A 23429-nucleotide genomic window follows, 5' to 3' on the forward strand; every position below is an offset into this window, starting at 1 on the left:
AGGGCATGATGTTCACCATTTCTTGACAGCGCATCTCTTGATAGCCACAAGACAAAAGCATCCCCTGTTGGAAACAAATATTACCAGTCTAACTGCAACAGAATAATGCAATACATATTAAGAAACAGGGGCATTGCCAGAATTCTTCTTCTTCTGTTTTATCAAGAGTAACCAAAGTCTCTTAATGTTACACAGTGCAATTCCTAGCCAAGGGAATATCCACTCTCACCACTCCACACATGATACGTCAACAATTAGCTAAATAACTACAATGAGTTTCCCTGGATAAATAAGTTACACACTAGCCTATCTGATATCAGTATATTAGCTATTAGAACATTACTGATAACAGTTATATAAAAGTCTTCAACTCTAGGCTGGTGAGACATTATAACGTAGATTGCTTATCTTCTAAGATAAAACAATAGAATTTTGGAATTACAGGAAACAAATCAAACTCAAAATACAGAAATCCCTCCAACATCATCACTGTAAATAGTCATCCACTCTTTACTGAGATGCTCTATAAGATTAATGCAACCCTTTTCATTTTAGGCAGCTGTAACTGTTACTAAGCGTTTCTGTAATGAAGCGGAAATCTGCTCAGATCCAATGGGGTTTGATTGGAGAGGAAGGAATGAGGTATAGAGAGAGATATAGACTTGGAAAATATGTATCAAGAGTGAAAAAGTTATTTAAATATGGTCCAGAATGATAACAGATGGACTTGACTTTGAAGGTAGGGGTGAAGGCAGAATTAATATCATGTCATGTTACCTACTTTCTTAACAGCGCCTATAAATTGAAAATATATCGATTATTTTAAAGAACGATTTTGACCTGTGACCTGTGTTCCTGTGACCACAGTTTTATCCACTGGAATGAATGGCTTCCATTCACCCTGACTCCTTCTTTGGTACAAATGGACAAATAATTGCATGAGGAAAGTTGTGATAATGGAAATGCGTTCATATTTCAAAACACGACTTTTCCTTCCTGACAGTAGGTAGAGGTTTACTTTTTGTAAAAAGCATTGTATATATTTATACTATAAAAAGAGTATTCTTAAATCTTTCTTTTCAGAGCTGCAAATAATTGAGTCTTAAATGTACCCATCTCGAGCATCATATTTGGAAGTCAACAAATGCTAGCCCTCAACAAATATTTATATTCAGGGTGAGTAATGCCATCAAAGAGGATCTTGAAAATGAAGGCCAGATTGTACATATAAATTCCATGTAAATTTAGAGGTTGGAGAACATTCCAAAAGAAGGAAAATTTTAGAGTAAATATATTAAAAAGAAAAAAATGGCACTGCAACTTAAAATGCTGAGCCCAGCCCAGAAGGGTGATATTATAAGATACTACATAGGGCCTCCCTGGTGGCGCAGTGGTTGGGAGTCCGCCTGCCGATGCAGGGGATGCGGGTTCGTGCCCCGATCTGGGAGGATCCCATGTGCCGCGGAGCGGCTGGGCCCGTGAGCCGTGGCCTCTGGGCCTGCGCGTCCGGAGCCTGTGCTCCGCAACGGGAGAGGCCACAGCAGTGAGAGGCCCGCATACCGCAAAAAGAAAAAAAAAAAAAAGATACTACATAGTGGGGGAAAGTCCAAGCAACTACTTTAGCCAGGATCCTGACTTCAGGGAAGCTAATATGGAACCCTGGTCCATAGCCAACAACTTGGGGCAGGGTGAGGGGAGGAAATAGTTCCAGAGATTGGGAATACTGTCTAAGCTGTAGAGAAAAGTTTAAACATCTTGAGAGGGACACAATTCTCTCCTTTCTGAGCACTCATCAAGGGTAAATCTCTCTCTTTCACTCCACACAGGACCCTTATTCTTCTGCTTCATGAAAGGATCCTGACCCTGGGTTGACTACATAATTTTCTTAACAGTTTGGAGGAAGTTTGAAACCTTCGCAATTAAATCTGACTTTCAGGGTTGCAAAGTCTGACCCAGAACTGTAAGTCATTAATGAAAAAGAAATGGTTTATTACAGGACCAAGGAAAAATAATGTGTTCGAAAGACAGTGACATTTGTTTCTAGCTATCAGGATGCTAATTTACTGGCAGTTTGCAAATTATCCAGTGGATGTTTGTAGCAGCCTCATAGCCTCTGGAGACTCTGGAGACTGTGATGTGATTAAAGTATCATGCTTACTGTCACCAGCATGTAACCAACATTAAACTTACCTAACAATCTCTGGGATTAGACATGGCCTATGGATTCAACAAACCTGGATACTCAAGCCAAGAGTGGATTTTTTTTTTCTAGAAACCATACTTTTTTCCCCCAGCTTTATTGAGGCATACTTGACAAATAGAAAATGTATATCTTTAAGGTGTACAACGTGATGACTGGACACACGAATACATTGTGGAATGATTACATACCAAACTATTGGATTTTTAAAACAGAATTTCCTTGGTTTTGAATGATCCAGAGTGGTTATTTCCCCCAGATAATTTAAAATCCCCTGTTTTTTAAATGTATGGTCTGTGGGATCTTGGCATTTCTTAAGTACTACCTTTCTTTCTTATTGGCCCATTTGGAAACTACAGGTAATAGAATTTACTTCTAAAAGACGATAAGGCTTTGAAGTTACTGCCACACTTTCTTGGGGGCACACTTCTCAGTGTCCAAGCACCTTGGCCAGTGAAGTGCCTAGGCTTCCTTGGTACCTGGGTTTGCAGCCTTGTAAACCGAAGTCCTGGCAAAGACCCAGAGATCTTCGCTTCCTTCGAGGGAGAGAAAACCTTTTGTTAAAATGATTAGATTATGCTGAACTGAGCCAACAGTAAAAGGAATTCAAATTAAGACAAAAATTAAATTTTGTGATATTTTTCCCTCATTAAAACAATCATAATAGCCAAAATAACATTGAACATCAATGCCCAACTTAAAAGAGGTCAGAAAGGCAATATATAGGCTCAAATATTTGCGGTTGACACATTGTAAAGCCTATAAGAAGTGTCACCTCCCCAGCCATGCCCCCAGTGTATTCCCAATGGATTTTCTCCTGTACGCCCTTAGATCTTCAGGGATGCTCTGGCCAAACATAGATAAGATAATGAAATCATAGTCAAAGAAAGAGATGGCTTTCTAAATGATGTCTCTTTAATGTTAATTCATTTAGAAGTGAAAGGGCATTCTGTGATAAACGTGGGTAGTGTGCCATCTTTCCTTTAAACATTTAGACTCTCATTTTCTTTAAAAGCCTATCAAGTGACAGATTTCACTTTCATACTAGGTAACCAATGTAACTATTTGTCCTTAGTTGAGCTGGGTGTGTATTAGCAGCATTTTTTATTAGCAGTATTTACTCGTATTTCTCTGGAGACATCTAGTGGAGAAAGTACAGTATATGTTTCAAGAAGCACAGATACAGCCTATTATGTTTTGATTAAAATAATAATTATACATATACATATGTCCCCATATCTCTTCCCTCTTGCATCTCCCTCTCTCCCACCCTCCCCATCCAACCCCTCGAGGTGGTCACAAAGCACCGAGCTGATCTCTGTGTGCTATGCGGCTGCTTCCCACTAGCTATCTATTTTACGTTTGGTAGCATATATATGTCCATGCCACTCTCTCACTTTGTCCCAGCTTACCCTTCCCACTCCCTGTATCCTCAAGTCCATTCTCTAGTAGGTCTGCATCTTTATTCCCGTCTTGCCCCTAGGTTCTTATGACCATTTTTTTAGATGCCATATATATGTGTTAGCATATGGTATTTGTTTTTCTCTTTCTGACTTACTTCACTCTGTATGACAGTCACTAGGTCCATCCACCATACTACAGATAACTCAGTTTCGTTCCTTTTTATGGCTGAGTAATATTCCATTGTATATATGAGCCACATCTTCTTTATCCATTCATCTGTTGATGGACATTAAGGTTGCTTCCATATGCTGGCTATTGTAAATAGAGCTGCAATGAACATTGTGGTAGATGACTCTTTGAATTATGGTTTTTCAGGGTATATGCCCAGTAGTGGGATTGCTGGGTCGTATGGTAGTTCTATTTTTAGTTTTTTAAGGAACTTCCATACTGTTCTCCATAGTGGCTGTATCAATTTATATTCCCACCAACAGTGCAAGAGGGTTCCCTTTTCTCCACACTCTCTCCAGCATTAATTGTTTGTAGATTTTTTGATAATGGCCATTCTGACTGATGTGAGGTGATACTTCATTGTAGTTTTGATTTGCATTTGTCTGATGATAGGTGATGTTGAGCATCCTTTCATGTGTTTGTTGGCGATCTGTATATGTTCTTTGGAGAAATGTCTATTTAGGTCTTCTGCCCATTTTTGGATTGGGTTGTTTGTTTTTCTGATATTGAGCTGCATGAGCTGCTTGTAGTTTTGGAGATTAATCCTTTGTCAGTTGCTTCATTTGCAAATATTTTCTCCCATTCTGAGGGTTGTCTTTTCATCTTCTTTATGGTTTCCTTTGCTGTGCAAAAGCTTTGAAGTTTCATTAGGTCCCATTTGTTTATTCTTGTTTTTATTTCCATTTCTCTAGGAGGCGGGTCAAAAAGGATCTTGCTGTGATTTATGTCATAGAGTGTTCTGCCTATGTTTTCCTCTAAGAGTTTGATAGTGTCTGGCCTTATATTTAGGTCTTTAATCCATTTTGAGTTTATTTTTGTGTATGGTGTTAGGGAGTGTTCTAATTTCATTCTTTTACATGTAGCTGTCCAGTTTTCCCAGCACCACTTATTGAAGAGGCTGTCTTTTCTCCACTGTATATTCTTGCCTCTTTTATAAAAGAGATGACCATATGTGCGTGGGTTTGTCTCTGGGCTTTCTATCCTGTTCCATTGATCTATATTTCTGTTTTTGTGTCAGTACCATACTGTCTTGATTACTGTAGCTTTGTAGTGTAGTCGGCAGTCTGGGAGCCTGATTCCTGCAGCTCCATTTTTCTTTCTCAAGATTGCTTTGGCTATTCAGGGTCTTTTGTGTTTCCGTACAAATTGTGAAATTTTTTGTTCTAGTTCTGTGAAAAATGCCAGTGGTAGTTTGATAGGGATTGCTTTGAATCTGTAGATTGCTTTGGGTAGTAGAGTCATTTTCATAGTGTTGATTCTTCCAATCCAAGAACATGGTATATCTCTCCATCTATTTGTATCATCTTTAATTTCTTTCATCAGTGTTTTATAATTTTCTGCATACAGGTCTTTTGTCTCCTTAGGTAGATTTATTCCTAGATATTTTATTCTTTTTGTTGCAGTGGTAAATGGGAGAGTTTTCTTAATTTCACTTTCAGATTTTTCATCATTAGTGTATAGGAATGCAAGAGATTTCTGAGCATTAATTTTGTATCCTGCTACTTCACCAAATTCATTGATTAGCTCTAGTAGTTTTCTGATAGTATCTTTAGGATTCTCTGTGTATAGTAGCATGTCATCTGCAAACAGTGACAGCTTTACTTCTTTTCCAATCTGGATCCTTTTATTTCTCTTTCTTCTCTGATTGCTGTGGCTATAACTTCAAGAACTATGTTGAATAATAGTGAGAGTGGGCAACCTTGTCTTGTTCCTGATCTTAGTGGAAATGATTTCAGTTTTTCACCATTGAGGATGATGTTGGCTGTGGGTTTGTCATATATGGCCTTTATTATGTTGAGGAAAGTTCCCTCTATGCCTACTTTCTGCAGGGTTTTTATCATAAATGGGTGTTGAATTTTGTCAAAAGCTTTCTCTGCATCGATTGAGATGATCATATGGTTTTTCTCCTTCAATTTGTTAATATGGTGTATCACATTGATTGATTTGCGTATATTGAAGAATCCTTGCATTCCTGGGATAAACCCCACTTGATCATGGTGTATGATCCTTTTAATGTGCTGTTGGATTCTGTTGGCTTGTATTTTGTTGAGGATTTTTGCATCTATGTTTATCAGTGATATTGGCCTGTAGCTTTCTTTCTTTTTGACATCTTTGTCTGGTTTTGGTATCAGGGTGTTGGTGGGCTCGTAGAATGAGTTTGGGAGTGTTCCTCCCTGTACTATATTTTGGAAGAGTTTGAGAAGGATAGGTGTTAGCTCTTCTCTAAATGTTTGATAGAATTCACCTGTGAAGCCATCTGGTCCTGGGCTTTTGTTTGTTGGAAGATTTTTAATCACAGTTTCAATTTTAGTGCTTATGATTGGTCTGTTCATATTTTCTACTTCTTCCTGATTCAGTCTTGGCAGGTTGTGCATTTCTAAGAATTTGTCCATTTCTTCCAGGTTGTCCATTTTTTTGGCATATGGTTGCTTGTAGTAATCTCTCATGATTCTTCATATTTCTGCAGTGTCAGTTGTTACTTCTCCTTTATCGTTTCTAATTCTGTTGATTTGACCCTTCTTTTTTTCTTGATAAGTCTGGCTAATGCTTTATCAATTTTGTTTATCTTCTCAAAGAACCAGCTTTTTGTTTTATTGATCTTTGCTATCGTTTCCTTCATTTCTTTTTCATTTATTTCTGATCTGATCTTTATGCTTTCTTTCCTTCTGCTAACTTTGGGGTTTTTTTGTTCTTCTTTCTCTAATTGCTTTAGATGTAAGGTTAGGTTGTTTACTTGAGATGTTTCTTGTTTCTTAAGGTAGGATTGTATTGCTATACACCTCCCTCTTAGAGCTGCTTTTGCTGCATCCCATAGGTTTTGGGTGGTCGTGTTTTCATTATCATTTGTTTCTAGGTATTTTTTGATTTCTTCAGTGATCTCTTGGTTAGTAAGTAGTGTGTTGTTTAGCCTCTATGTGTTTGTATTTCTTACAGATTTTTTCCTGTAATTGATATCTAGTCTCATAGTGTTGTTGTTGGACAACATACTTGATATGATTTCAATTTTCTTAAATTTACCAAGGCTTGATTTGTGACCCAAGATATGATCTATCCTGGAGAATGTTCCATGAGCACTTGAGAAGAAAGTGTATTCTGTTGTTTTTGAATGGAATGTCCTATAAATATCAATTAAGTCCATCTTGTTTAATGTATCATTTAAATCTTGTGTTTCCTTATTTATTTTCATTTTGGATGATCTGTCTATTGGTAAAAGTGGGTTGTTAAAGTCCCCTACTATGATTGTGTTCCTGTCGATTTCCCCTTTTATGGCTGTTAGTATTTGCCTTCTATATTGAGGTGCTCCTATGGTGGGTGCATAAATATTTACAATTATTATATCTTCTTCTTGGATTGATCCCTTGATCATTATGTAGTGTCCTTCTTTGTCTCTTGTAATAGTCTTTGTTTTAAAGTCTATTTTGTCTGATATGAGAATTGCTACTCCAGCTTTCTTTTGATTTCCATTTGCATGGAATATCTTTTTCCATCCCCTCACTTTCAGTCTGTGTGTGTCCCTACGTCTGAAGTGGGTCTCTTTTAGACAGCATATATACTGGTCTTGTTTTTGTATCCATTCTGCCGGTGTATGTCTTTTGGTTGGAGCATTTAATCCATTTACAGTTAAGGTAATTATCGATGTGTATGTTCCTATTACCATTTTCTTAATTGTTTTGGGTTTATTATTTCAGGTCTTTTCCTTCTCTTGTGTTTCCTGCCTAGAGAAGTTCCTTTAGAATTTGTTGTAAAGCTGGTTTGGTGGTGCTGAATTCTCTTAGCTTTTGCTTGTCTGTAAAGCTTTTAATTTCTCCATCAAATCTGAATGAGATCCTTGCTGGGTAGAGTAACCTTGGTTGTAGGTTTTTCTCCTTCATCACTTTAAATATGTCCTTCCACTCCCTTCTGGCTTGCAGAGTTTCTGCTGAAAGATCAACTGTTAACCTTATGGGGATTTCCTTATGTGTTATTTGTTGTTTTTCCCTTGCTGCTTTTAATATTTGTTCTTTGTATTTAATTTTTGATAATTTGATTAATACGTGTCTTGGCGTGTTTCTCCTTGGATTTATCCTGTATGGGACTCTCTGTGCTTCCTGGACTTGATTAACTATTTTCTTTCCCATATTAGGGAAGTTTTCAACTATAGTCTCTTCAAATATTTTCTCAGTCCCTTTCTTTTTCTCTTCTTCTTCTGGAACCCATATAATTCGAATGTTGGTGTGTTTAATGTTGTCCCAGAGGTTTCTGAGACTGTCCTCAATTCTTTTCATTCTTTTTTCTTTATCCTGCTCTGCAGTAGTTATTTCCACTATTTTATCTTCCAGGTTACCTCTCCGTTCTTCTGCCTCAGATATTCTGCTATTGATCCCTTCTAGAGAATATTTAATTTCATTTATTGTGTTGTTCATCATTGTTTGTTTGCTCTTTAGTTCTTCTAGGCCTTGTTAAACGTGTCTTGTATTTTCTCCATTCTGTTTCCAAGATTTTGGACCATCTTTACTATCATTACTCTGAATTGTTTTTTAAGTATATTGCCTATTTCCTCTTCATTTGTTAGGTCTGGTGGGTTTTTATCTTGCTCCTTCATCTGCTGTTTTTCTCTGTCTTCTCATTTTGCTTAACTTACTGTGTTTGGGGTCTCCTTTCACAGGCTGCAGGTTCGTCGTTCCCGTTGTTTTTGGTGTCTGTCCCCAGTGGCTAAGGTTGGTTCAGTGGGTTGTGTAGGCTTCCTGGTGGAGGGGATTAGTGCCTGTGTTGTGGTGGATGAGGCTGGATCTTGTCTTTCTGGTGGGCAGGTCCACATTTGGTGGTGTGTTTTGGGGTGCCTGTGGCCTTATTATGATTTTAGGCAGCCTCTGTGCTAACGGATGGGGTTGTGTTCCTGTCTTGCTAGTTGTTTGGCGTAGGGTGTCCTGCACTGTAGCGTGCTGGTCGTTGAGTGAAGCTGGGTCTTGGTGCTGAGATGGAGATCTCTGGGAGATTTTCGCCGTGTGATATTACATGGAGCTGGGAGGTCTTTTGTGGACCAGTGTCCTGAAATTGGCTCTCCCACCTCAGTGGCACAGCCCTGATGCCTGGCTGCAGCACCAAGAGCCTGTCATGCACATGGCTCAGAATAAAAAGGAGGAAAAAAAAAAAAGAACGAAAGAAAGAAGATAAAATAAAATAAAATAAGATAAAGTTATTAAAATAAAAATAATTATTTAAAAAATGTTTTTAAGTAATAAAAAAACAAAAACAAAAACGGACAGACAAAACCCTACGACAAAGCAAAGCTATACAGACAAAATCTCACACAGAAGCATACACATACACACTCACAAAAAGGGAAAAAGGGAAAAAATATATATATATATCATTGCTCCCAAAGTCCACCTCCTCAATTTGGGATGATTCGTTGTCTATTCAGGTATTCCACAGATGCAGGGTACATCAAGTTGATTGTGGAGATTTAATCCGCTGCTCCTGAGGCTGCTGGGAGATATTCCCTTTCTCTTCTTTGTTCGCACAGCTCCCAGAGTTCAGCTTTGGATTTGGACCCGCCTCTGCGTGTAGGTCGCCTAAAGGCATCTGTTCTTCGCTGAGAGAGGACGGGGTTAAAGGAGCAGCTGATTCGGGGGCTCTGGCTCACTCAGGCGGGGGGGGGGAGGGAGGGGTACGGAATGCAGGGCGAGCCTTCAGCGGCAGAGGCTGGCGTGACGTTGCACCAGCCCGAGGCGCGCCGTGCGCTCTCCCGGGGAAGTTGTCCCTGGATCCTGGTACTCTGGCAGTGGCGGGCTGCACAGGCTCCCAGAAGGGAGGTGTGGATAGTGACCTGCGCTCGCACACAGGCTTCTTGGCGGCAGCAGCAGCAGCCTTAGCGTCTCGTGCCCGTCTCTGGGGTCTCGCGCGCTTCTCTGGAGCTCCTTTAAGCAGTGCTCTTAATCCCCTCTCCTCTCGCACCAGGAAACAAAGAGGCAAGTAAAAGTCTCTTGCCTCTTCGGCAGCTCCAGACCTTTTCCCGGACTCCCTCCCGGCTAGCCGTGGTGCACTAGCCCTCTTCAGGCTGTGTTCACGCTGCCAACCCCAGTCCTCTCCCTGGGATCCGACCTCCGAAGCCCGAGCCTCAGTTCCCAGCCCCGCCCGCCCCGGCTGGTGAGCAGACAAGCCTCTTGGGCTGGTGAGTGCCAGTCAGCAACTATCCTCTGTGCGGGAATCTCTCCGCTTTGCCCTCCGCACCCCTGTGGCTGCGCTCTCCTCCATGGCTCTGAAGCTTCCTCCCTCCCCCGTCTCCACCCGCGAAGGGGCTTCCTAGTGAGTGGAAACCTTTCCTCCTCCACAGCTCCCTCCCACTGGTGCAGGTTCCATCCCTATTCTTTTGTCTCTGTTTTTTCTTTTTTCTTTTCCCTACCCAGGTACGTGGGGCGTTTCTTGCCTTTTGGTAGGTCTGAGGTCTTCGGCCAGCATTCAGTAGGTGTTCTGTAGGAGTTGTTCCACATGTAGATGTATTTCTGATGTATTTGTGGGGAGGAAGGCGATCTCCCGCGTCTTACTCTTCTGCCATCTTGAAGCTCCTCCAATAATGGTCTCATATAAAATATTTTAAAGGTGATTATATTCAAATCATTTGATTCAAATCAAATTCAAATTAGATTTATTGTGGTCACCAGAATAACTGTTGTCAAATCCGGATAAAAAGTGAAAAATCTGGTCTCATTTTTGTATGTATGTAGCTGAAGAATGAATTGCTTCACTTTTTTATCTGAGTTTTTGTTGTTGTTCTACGCTGACATAGGCTAATGACAAGAATAAGGACTCGTGACTGACTTTTCTAATTCAAGTAAATGATTGGAAGTAATCACTTCCACAGTCTATTTTCACTTAGTGGTTCACCCTCACATTTATACGTCCCATATTTCTCATCTCTGGCCTGCCTGATGATATTGACATGTGCTTTTCGTCTTTTCCCTCATTTAGATTTGGATGACTTTGTTTCAGAGGCAATTAAGACCCTAGTCATCGTCTGTCTCCCACTTACAGGTAACTTCCAATATTCTTTCAGATCAGATTGAAAGATGAAGGGATGGATAAATTGCTGCTTTAAAAGAACTCTGTAGGGCTTTCCTGGTGGTGCAGTGGTTGAGAGTCTGCCTGCCAATGCAGGGGACGCGGGTTTGTGCCCTGGTCCGGGAGGATCCCACATGCCGTGGAGCGGCTGGGCCCGTGAGCCATGGCTGCTGAGCCTGTGCATCCAGAGCCTGTGCTCAGCAACAGGAGAGGCCACAACAGTGAGAGGCCCGCGTACATAAAAAAAAAAAAAAAAAAAGAAGAAGGAACTCTGTAGACATCTATACCGTAAAATACTAGACTTTCAACATCCCACCAGGCACGTTTGGTCTGCTGAAAGAATGATCTGAATTACGGTAACACCATCATTCATAATCATCCATATATCACCTCCTTCTGTCCCTCTGGACAGAAGGAATATTCTCAGGTCTCATACTTAGCCCTCCATCTGCTGATATCTTCTCTATTTGTCCATGTCGCCAATGTCCTCAAATCCTCATCTCCTGTTTCCAGTGTTTGTACTACATGGTCTATATTTTCTCTCTCTCCACACCTGAGAAGTTTCTTGTACTTCTTCCCAGGAAAATGCCAACCAAAGTTGAGTTACTTCTCATTTTTCAACTATAATCTGTCTGCTATCCACAAAGGCATTGAATATATTCTGCTCTAAAATAAACTGTTTCTCCATTTCTCCAGATATTGATCTTATATGATGAATTTCACTATTGGAGATTCTTTCTTCTTGCTCTCTCCATATATCATGAGAGCTCCCACTTTCCTTGATCAAATTTACTCAAAAATATCACTTCTTCTCTAAATACATACATATGATGAAGGTTTTTATTCACCACAATTTTCTTATATTCAAACTAATCTTGGGGTACTGTGTTAGCACTGTAGGGGAACAAAAATGGAAAAGACCTTCTATTCTTCTTATTTTAACCAATGTCCAAAATTCATTTTTATTCATGTTCCCAGAGATACCTGTACTTGTGGAAAAATGGAATTAGTCAAGTCATAGGACCTAAAGTTATGTCTTACATGTACAAACTACACAGGTGTTTGGGCGTAATAGCCTCCCAGGATATAATGAACAACAAAAAAGGTGACCTTATTAGAAAGATTTCTAGGGAGAAAAATCATTCAAGTGGACATATAGACTAATTCTATGGTTCTTATTCAGGAAGAAAAAAAAAGGCCTATAGTAGTTAATGGAAGCTTTTACCTTAAATGAGAAAAGAATTTCTGATTCTTTAAGTCTGCTTTTAATTTTCATAGAAACACACTCACAAGTTGTACATTTTTGCCTTTAGCAAATCATTTTCAGTTTAAGTAAAATAAACTCTTAAGCATGCGGACATTGGTTAAAAAATAACAGTAACAGATATTCATTATAATGGATATATTCATGTACATCAGCAGTGTTTGGAATTCATACACAAAGTAAAATGTGGGAGGAAAACGTTATTTGGGGTGGGCACTGATAGTGCTGGTGCAATAAGAAAATTTAATAGCCAAGCAGTGAAAAACCATAGAGGCTGTAAATTAATAATTCTTCAGTCTGAGAGACAATTTTGGGAACTTCAGTTTTAAAATAGATTATGTTAATTCTTCAATTGTATTTAAGCATCTATCAGCACATGTCTTTGCCATGCGGCAGTGGCTTTTTCTCCAGCTTTTTTCCCTCCCGCACCGTATGCCCCACCAATCTCACCAAGTTAATAGCCAGAGAGTAATTGTGAAGAACAAACAAATCATTTGCCCAGAATGACCTACATTTTGGCCATTTCTGCTTTAACAAAAGCCCAGTTGAAGGGAGGAAACTCGGTTAATTTCTCTGGGAGTTCCAGTTATCTCACGCTGCCTAACACACCAGTCTAAATTTAGGGGCATAAAATAGCAACCGATTTATTACAGTCATGGCTTCTATGGGTCAGGGATTCTGACAGTGCACAATGGGGTTTGCCCATAATCCATGCTGCTCTGTGATGTCTGCAGCTTCAGCTGGGGAGACCAGAATGGCAGGGGTAACCCCAAAGACCACCGGCTGCCACCTGGAACCCTTTGTACTGGAGGAAGCTCCACTTCCAGGTTGGCGTCTTCACACATGTGTCCAGCAGGTTAGCAAGGAGGACTGGAAAGCTGAGCTCAGCTGGCACTGTCAGCCGGAGCATCTCCCCATGGCCTCTTCAGCATGGTGGCCTCAGAATAGTTGGACTTCGTACATGACAGCTCAGTGATCCACCTAACAAACAGAATATACATGTTTTTTAATGAGCTGACTCAGAGCGCACATGGTGATCTTCTACCACATATGCTAATGATTGAAAGTGTCACAAATTAACCCAAACATAAGAGAAGAGCTCATAGACTCTAGCCCTCATTGACAGGAGGATAAAAATACTTGTGGCAATGGGAGAATGGCATTTAGGCCCTGGGACTTCTGGTAGACCCTGAAATGCCTACAGAGTCCTCTAATCTGTAGTTAAATTAGATAATTATGTGGAAGTCCTATATATCTAATACTTTCATTTTCTATTTTATTTTTAGAAAAGCATCAGAAGATCATCATGCTGATAGTGCTTTAACTTTCTGTACTCCTGGATTACATTTCTCTTTAGAATTTTGAAGCTTTGATGAAATAGAGTGTAAAACACCTATCCACACAGGCAGGAAATGCTTTGAACTTTTTGAAAGGAGAACTTCCATTTTTAATAATGGAAGAAAATTTAGAAAATATTTTTGAAATCAGGATACAGAATTCTAAGCTGGATAACTTTAGTATTTGAGCATCATATTGCAGATTTAAATGTCTGACCTCTAGTGGTTGCAACTACTTTTTGCAACTGTAAGGAAGATGCATTTCCTTCAGAGACGTGACTAACCTAATTCCTTTGAGATTTTATTGACAAAATAACAGATCCAGGATGTAGCAGATGAAAATATTTTTGTTATAGTAACTAAAGTCCTAAAAAATGACTTTTAACTATATATTCAGTGCTAAACCTTTTAAAATGTGAGGGTTTTATAATTACATAGGGAAAAAAATACTTTGACCATTTTCCAGCTAACTTGGGCTCTAAAATACTATTATATGAAATGTCTAGATTAGTGCTTGTTGACCCTAACTGCACATTAGAATGCCCTGAAGAGCTTTTAAAAATACTGATAGCCAGACCACCACCCCAGAAAATAAATAAATCAATACTTTCCCGAGAAACAATAATAAACAGCCAGGATTGAGAACCACTGGTTCAGATGTTGTGACACAAAGTAAATTAATTTTGTTGTTCCTTTTAAGTTATCTAAAGAAATGCTTTCAGCTTCTAATTAATTTAGCATGTAAAATTGCTTGAAGAGATAAAATATTTAGAACCCAATACAAAGATGGGATTTTTTGACATTAGTTCAACATAAAGCAATCAGATGAATTTCAGGATTGCATTTGTTTGAGATACTGTTGTATCACTACACACACAGTAGAAAGGGGTGGAGGTGAGATGGATCATGTTTGGGGTTTGGCTATGGACTGGAAGTCACCCAAACCATAAAATCTATGGCAGAGAAGAGAAGAAAAGGCTAAATAGGAAAATTCACCCTGCATATGTTCTCAGAGACTAGCAGATACACTCTTTCCTCCCCTTCTAAATTCTTCATCCTTCTAATGTCCTCCACTGTCTGATGTAGTCTGAAATTCTACTGTATGAAAGTTTTCTTTTTTTTTTTTTTAAGTGTTATCTGTTAAGGTACAACTTCTCTGAGAAGGAGGAGTAAAACTTCAATCGATTAGCTGATCTTAAGGAAAAATGAGTTTATGATAGTTCTGCTTGATTTCAGATTCTAAGAAAAATCAGGAAAAACTGTAAGTAAACTTATGAATGACACCATATCGATCCCTTAGCAAAGATTATTTTATTTTTATTTCTTTTCTTTTATTCCTCTCTATAACCTTTGCATTGGATCTTTCTTCTTTCACAGAAACTTATACATTACTGTTAAAATTTAAAGGGAGTTTGGATATTAATAAAGGTAAAAAGACAGAATAAAGAAATTTAAAACTTAAAGATGAGACAAAGAGAGACACAGTGCCATATGTGTATATATATATATATATATATATATATATATATTTTTTTTTTTTAAAGAGGCTGCTAATGGGAGGTTAGGTGGCCTCGGTTGAACCCTTGATTACCTAGTCTTCAGTAGTGAGATCATTGGGAAAATTGCTTAACATCTCTGTGCCTCAATTCCCTTAGCTGACTAATCAGCTAATAATGTCTGCCATTTCAACTCCTCAGAGATGTTTCAGGAGTTATTTTTAATGTAGGAGAGAGTTTTAAAGTCAATATCCAAATAGAGTAATTCCTGTGCCTTTTCGAGGTTGACGGAAGTGAATAATACTCAAAATTGCCAATTCTGTTTTTATGTTGAGTGAGACCTTCAAAAGGCAGTAAGAGATACCTATTTTTCAGTCTTGACAGGCATGGTGATTGACCTCAAGGAACTATACTGCAGTAGCACCAAAAATATCAGTGAAATGTCCAGAGTTATTTTTCTTGAAGTGGAGAGTGTGTATTGTACAATTTTTATACTGTACAGCAGGTGAAGGAACATTTAGAGTTAGAGGATTAAGACACTTCTGGGGGGAAGAAAATACACAGAAGCACCTACTCAACCTACACAGATAATCAACTCTGGGGAGATACAGGGAGAGAGCGAGAGGCCAGCTGTGGAGGAGAAAGGGCAGGTCAAATGGACAGAAGACAAAGTACTTGCTGAATAAGTTCACTGTTGGGGTTGTATAGTTAGGTCCTGATGACAGTGAAATGCTAAACTGACAAGTTTTCAAAATGCAATGTATCCAAATTAAAAAGAAAAAAATATGTATACACATACAGGAATATTATTCAATAATGTATCAGGATGATATACAATAACTTTATATATTTGTTTGTAAATAAATGTAAATTGAGTTTTAAAAATCCCTTTTTAGTGTTTTGTCTAAAAAGTTACAAGATATTTTGTTGTTGATGCATGATTTGGTTTTTGATGTTTCATTTTTGGCTGCCAGGAGACATACATAGGCGACACTAACTTAAAAGTAAAGAGTACCTGACAGGGTTTCTATTCTGCTGATGTGCCCTGAAAAAGCAACGATCCTTTGTATCCCTTTTAAACATGTAAAATGCACAGTTGAAAAAGGAGTTTCTGATTATTTTGCATGATGACTTTGAGGGTCAAGCTTTATATACCCTTATTATGACATTGCCTTCCATTGTAGCTTATGTGTTCTGTTTAAGGTCTTTGCAGGATGTATCTATGTGCCACAGTGTCATATCAAGAGAAAACTAATCCTAGGAGTGTGTCAAGATCACTGTTGCTATTTCTGTTGGGGATCATGTTACCATAGTAATATATTCCCTGTGGCTTATAAAAGACTTATTTTCCTTAAGTGCTATTTTTATTTTATTCAAAATGAAATAGAGGTAAAATTATAAAAAATGTTTTTCTTTAGCCTTCAGCCTTAATGGTAATTTCAGATAAAAAGGATAAAGGTAATCAATGCATATCTCTTTTTAGCAACTTTCTTTTACCATGTGTTTGCTCCTCAGGCCAGCATCATCATTAGAAGGATCATGTGAATGGAAATTAGGGCCCATGGATATTTTGTTTTCCTTTTTAATTTGTGGTTTCTTGAAAGGGGGCACTACTCTCGATTCCACTACTCAAATTTTGTCTAGAGGTCAAGACTGATGATTCCACACATGCACAAAGAGGGTATAAAGACATTTATTACTTACATAATAAAGCTTTCTCTGGAAAGCAGAGCAGGCTCCCAAGAACATTCAAAAGGGATTTGAGAGAGTAGGAAGGGGGAAATGACTTTGACTTTTGTTGGAGTTAGGGTGTGGGGCCAGGGTAAGTGGTCTCGCATTCGGCCCTGGGTTTGCTCTTGAGAGAGAGGGAGAGAGAGAGTGGAAAAGCCCTTGGGAGTACTTGTGGTCTTTCTCATTGGCTTGTCTAGATGCCAGTTAAGAGGGAAAAGGGAGGGGCAGGCTTGAAAGCTCTGGCAGTCAAACATCAAAAATAGAGTCAGACTATTTATAGTCTTTTTATTGTATCTTTATACCTAAGAAGATAGTAAAGACATGAGATAAAATTATGCAGTGTATGCAAACGCATATATACACAGGAATACAAATATCAGTAAAAGACAATGACAATTTGCACTTGTTGAAGATTACATGTATGATTGGGAATGGTTACTGTGAAAACATCGCAGGATACTTTTCTGTACCAACAGCGAAGACAGGTGAAGCGTAGCCTGATTTTAAGCAGTACTCTCCATTTTCCTACTCCTATTTTCCTGCTCCTTTCTGTTTCTTCATGGAATTGGTGGATTGAAGATAATGATATTCATGAAACATTCTCCACATAGGGAAGGTTAAGACTCCTCCCTTGTTCTGTTTCATTATTGTTTTCTTTTTTTAAAAAACTCACCACATATGACATTCCTCTTTTTCTTATAGAAACTCAATTACTGCTAATATGTGTGTGTAGTAAGAAAAGTGTACAATGTTTTGTTTTGTTTTGTGTGTGTGCACATTATGAATTTACACAAGTAGTATTTTGCTATAGATATGTATATTTTTAACTCAATACCATGCTTTAAAATCGATCCATGTAGCTATATATAGATTTAGTTTGTTACTTCTGACAGACACATAACATTCGATCTTATGCTTTTGGACATCATAGGTATCTATTCTCTTTGTGACAGACATCTAGAAATCTCTTCTTTAACCTACACACTTTTTATAATGTCCTAGGCTACCATTCTGCCCCCAAACCCACACTTGAAAGTAAACATGTTTTCTTCTCCAGGGATCTATCAATGTATGTGTGTGTGTGTGTGTGTGTGTGTGTGCACGCGTGTGTGTGAGACAAAGAGAGATTCTGGCATCTTTCAACCTCTCTCTTGCTTCGATGGCCTCTGTAAGTTGAGTTCAGGCAAAAGATCCACCAGGCTATGTTTGTTTACAGCATTTTTACACCTCAAAGAACTTTCAAACACTTGACTTCATTTGATTCTCATAATTCAGTAAGTCAAGTGCTGTGATTAACTCCACTTTATTGCTAAGGCAACTAGCTCTTGGTGAAGGTAAGTTAGAATAAGACCTAAATGATGGATTCTGGGGCAATACTTAAAGTCTTCTGACTTTTCACACTGCTTTAGATTAGCCAGAATAAGCCACTACCAACCAAATTGTGATAAATGGGCCCCAGGTTGCAGTAAACTTTTTATTAGATCTCTGGTGCTTAGTAATACCCAGAACAAATTCTACAAGGAGATGAAATACTATAAATTATTACAGAATATAAATTCATCTTAAATTTCCTATATTTGACTAGATATGAGTGTCATACAACATAGCATGATCTAAGCATGATTTAATTATACCTATGCGGTATAGCTTACCACAGGATCACATCAGGTTCTGAGCAACCCCAGTCAGATCTCATATGTTTATACAGGAAGCTCTAAAATATAGCTTTTAATCAGCATTAGGTGTCACTCAGTATAATTCCTGAAGGCTGGTCATGTGGGTAGGACTTAAGATGCTGGCTTAGGAATCTGGAAACTTGGATTCCAGAGTTGCTTCCATCTCTAACTTGCCGTGTAACCTTGTGAATATAATTTCACTTCACAAAACCTCAGCTGAAATTAGAGTGTTGAAGATGATTTGAAAGATTCCCTCCACCTTGAAATTCTACAGCTACAGTACATTGTTAATTTAAGTGAGATAACAACTCTTAAATATTCCTCTGAATAAGGAACTCAAAACAATAATTTATATCTTCATACGTGTTGCTACAAGTCAGAAGCACCAATGCTTCTCTATGTTTTTGACAAATAATTTTTATAAATGTCAGTGTCTTCATGAAAGCTGCAGGTGAAGAAGTATCATCTGCTCCTTTGTACGTGTCTGAGATTCCTTTCATTTGTAGCATCCCCAAATTTAAGCCCTGGGTTCCCATCAGCTACCACGGACAAAAGACAGCAGGAGTGAGAAGCTCAAAGCATGTAGGATGTAAAAGAAAGACGGCTGAGCGTTTGTTTCTAACAGCAGAGAATGGGTGATGCCCTTCTGTAACACTCAAGCAGCTATTACATGGATTCTCCTGGCTGTGTGACGTTGGCAACTTTTTAACCTTTTAACCCTCAGTTTCATCATCTTTACATATTTACATGTATTATTTGGATATATTTAAAGTGAGCATTTTTAAAAGATCTGCAGCATCTGAATCACATTTTGTTGCTTTTGTTATTATATTTAGTATTAATATCTCTCATAGGGAATTTGATGGTACTGATAAACAGAGAGAATGGAAAACTCTTTAAAGACCACTACAGTAAACTTATGCGAATGGAAAACTCTTTAAAGACCACTACAGTAAACTTATGCATCGCCTCAGTATGTTGCCATTGCCAAACTTTTCCCCACTGGGAAGAATTACCTTTGATCATTTCCCCTGGGCTGGGAGCCAGGTTGTGGTTACTCCCTGCCTATGACACAGACACGCACGCGCCAGTGTACAAACTCACACTCAAATACACATTCCAAGGTCAAAATCACTTTGAAGTCATGCTTGGACCACTCTCTTTTTGATTGGAGTTCACAATTTTCCCTCCCCTACTCACAAGCAAAGCATTTAGGACCTGGACACATCATATTGTGTCTCTTCTGCAAAAATTCCCTCAGAAATGTCCCCTGCTTCTTGACAGTGAGTGAAAGTTTGGAAATAGATAGGTCGCTATTGTAATAACCTATTGTAATAACCTGTATTAGAAGAGTTACAACTGTGACAATTACCATTATTTCTCTACATGAGTCAGGTTAAGAGAGACTTCTTATACAAGGAAAAAGCCATCATTTATCCTGAGAACTAGCAGCCTGAGAAAGTGAGAGGTTGCAGGATGAGAGCAGAGAGGAATAGACAAAGGGCATCTATGCCTCTATTTGTTCTCTTCCAACCAGCCAATAACCAATTCTCTTCAATAGCTGAAATCACCCTGCACAGAGTATGACAAGAATACAACAATCATTTGATTTTAGAGTCAGGCAAAGGTTGTGTATCAAAACTTTCATGATAGAAATCTTAAAAATATGGCACTTCAAAAAATGCAAACAAAAGCAGCATTTGTTAACTGTGCTTTCAGATCGAATTTATACAGTAACACTTTGTAAGACATCATGTTATGACAATAGACTCTCCTTTGACTCTATATTGAGACACTTATTTCTCTCTCTCTCTCTTTTATTTTTTGCACACAAAGCTAATCTTGGCTTCTGTAGGTTTTGATTTTTCATCTGCTGCTATTATATGAATCACTTACCCAATAATCAGTCTCTACAATTATTATTGTTGGTGATGACATGAATCCATGAAACAGCATGAAAGCTCAGGAAAGACAGAACAAATGTGAAAAGTTCGAGTAGGCATAGCTCGTTAAAATTCCTCTGCCTTCATTAATGGAAAATGCAGTAATTCGTATTCATCCTTAATGAAATATGCACTTAACGTCACACCACACTCCATTATTTTATCACATAGATCACTCCTGGGGCTAATTTCTGGGGGCATTTCTCTGGACTCACATGGTGACTCTACAAGTCTATGTTCTGTGGAGGCAGAAAGCGAAGGAAAAAAATCTTTCCTTTTGTTTGTGTTTATAGAGTGGTGCTCTGACAGGTTCTCCAGTGTGAGAGAAAACAACTACCGTGATGGTATATGCGTAAGGAACACTAGACATAATTTCCTCAGAGTTTTATTTCTAGTAGAATATTAATATGTAATGCAAACAATGTCACTCCAGCTAATGGAAGCATGGGGACTTGTGAATAAGAAGGAACACCTTGTTCTTCATTTACCATGACTATAAGAAACAGCCCAAATACAGTTTTCTGAAAATCAGTTTGGGTTCTTAATGAAACTAAATCTATTCTGCCTTTCTTTTCTCTTACTGTCAAAGATGTTGACTGAATCTGAAGAGCATGGGCTTTGGGATTAAAAATAGCCCAGTTCAAATCTCAGCTCCACTACCTTTTAGCTAAGAATCACATGGAAAGATTATAAAAACTGTATGATCATCAATTTTGAATAACATGGGAATGGAATTTATCACATCTAATTCTTGTGAAAATTATGAGATAAAGTGTTTATCCCAAGAAGCATTAATTTTTCTTCTATGTTCTTTCCCCCCCGCCCCGTCTCCCTCCTCCTCTCCTTCCTTCTCCTGCTTCTCTTCCTTCTTCCTTCTCTTGGAAGTGAGTTGCATATGTTAAAATCCATCTTATTCTCCAAACATGGCATTTGACAGAGGGCAGTGCTAAATTTTTTTAGTTTCTTCTTCCTTCACCTACCAAACATTTATTAACAACCTTTATGAGTAACATTAAATGAAATATGTGTGAAAGTCTCCTGGTATAAGTAAGTGTTCGAAAATAGATTTCTTCCCTTCATTTCTTTGTTAAAATTTCTATAAAAACTGTGATTTTAGAAAAACATCAAATTTATATGTATTTTACGATTCCTACTTCTTTGACTTATTGACAGAGGAAATTGGTGTGGTTAGTAAACTTGGGAGTGTGAAGGAACATTTCAAACTTTATTATAAAATATTTGTTAGGCATATCCTAATATCTCAAACACTGTTCTAGGCACTAGACTTAGGAGTGAACCAGATGGATAAAGCCCCTGCCTTATGGAGTGGTATTTTAGAGAGGAAGAGGCAGACAATAAACAGAGAAGGAACAAATAAACAATTTAATGGCTAGGAAAAAGTTTAGATAGTCTAATGATTTTTGAAGACTATAATAAAAATTGGGAGCTAGAAAATAACCTCATAAAAGTTGCACTGGATCGATTAACATCTTTTGAATAAGCTTGTGTCACTGTCTTAACCAATCTATTTTATTTTCTTTCCTGGTTTTCAGCAACAATTTTTAAGGTACCAAAAAATACTGGTTTCAGTTAATGCTTTCACTCAACAAATGAATAAATCCACTATTATCTAGGACTCAAAGTTAGACCCTCAGGCGACCTATTTGCCCAGTAGTGGGATTGCTGGGTCATATGGTAGTTCTATTTTTAGTTTTTTAAGGAACTTCCACACTGTTCTCCATAGTGGCTGTACCAATTTACATTCCCACCAACAGTGCAAGAGGGTTCTCTTTTCTCCACACCCTCTCCAGCATTTATTGTTTGTAGATTTTTTTGATGATGGCCATTCTGACTGGTGTGAGGTGATACCTCATTGTAGTTTTGATTTGCATTTCTCTAATGATTAGTGATGTTGAGCATCCTTTCATGTGCTTGTTGGTAATCTGTATTTATTCTTTGGAGAAATGTCTATTTAGGTCTTCTGCCCATTTTTGGATTGGGTTGTTTGTTTTTCTGATATTGAGCTGCATGAGCTGCTTGTATATTTTGTAGATTAATCCTTTGTCAGTTGCTTCACTGGCAAATATTTTCTCCCATTCTGAGGGTTGTCTTTTGGTCTTGTTTATGGTTTCCTTTGCTGTGCAAAAGCTTTTCAGTTTCATTAGGTCCAATTTGTTTATTTTTGCTTCATTTCCCTTTCTCTAAGAGGTGGGTCAAAACGGATCTTGCTGTGATTTATGCCATAGAGTGTTCTGCCTACGTTTTCCTCTAAGCGTTTTATAGTATCTGGCCTTACATTTAGGTCTTTAATCAATTTTGAGTTTATTTTTGTGTATGGTGTTAGGAAGTGTACTAATTTTATTGTTTTAAATGTAGCTGTGCAGATTTCCCAGCACCACTTATTGAAGAGGCTGTCTTTTCTCTATTGTATACTCTTGCCTCCTTTATCAAAGATAAGGTGACCGTATGTGAGTGGGTTTATCTCTGGTTTTTCTATCCTGTTCCATTGATCTATATTTCTGGTTTTGTGCCAGTACCATACTGTCTTGATTAATGTAGCTTTGTAGCATAGTCTGAAGTCTAGGAGCCTGATTCCTCCAGCTCCGTTTCTCTTTCTCAAGATTGCTTTGACTATTCGGGGTCTTTTGTGTTTCCATACAAATTGTGAATTTTTTTGTTCTAGTTCTGTGAAAAATGCCCTTGGTAGTTTGATAGGGATTGCATTGAATCTGTTGATTGCTTTGGGTACTATAGTCATTTTTCACAATATTGATTCTTCCAATCCAAGAACATGGTATATCTTTCCATCTCTTTGTGTCATCTTTAATTTCTTTCATCAGTGTCTTATAGTTTTCTGCATACAGGTCTTTTGTCTCCTTAGGTAGGTTTATTCTTAGGTATTTTATTCTTTTTGTTGCAGTGGTAAATAAGGTGTTTCCTTAATTCCTTTTTCAGATTTTTCAGCATTAGTATATAGGAATGCAAAAGATTTCTGTGCATTAATTTTGTATCCTGCTACTTTACCAAATTCATTGATGAGCTCTCGTAGTTTTCTGGGAGCATCTTTAAGATTCTCAATGTATAGTATCATGTCATCTGCAAACAGTCG

Source organism: Mesoplodon densirostris, chromosome 17 (genome assembly GCF_025265405.1).
Source record: "Mesoplodon densirostris isolate mMesDen1 chromosome 17, mMesDen1 primary haplotype, whole genome shotgun sequence".
Classification (NCBI taxonomy): domain Eukaryota; kingdom Metazoa; phylum Chordata; class Mammalia; order Artiodactyla; family Ziphiidae; genus Mesoplodon; species Mesoplodon densirostris.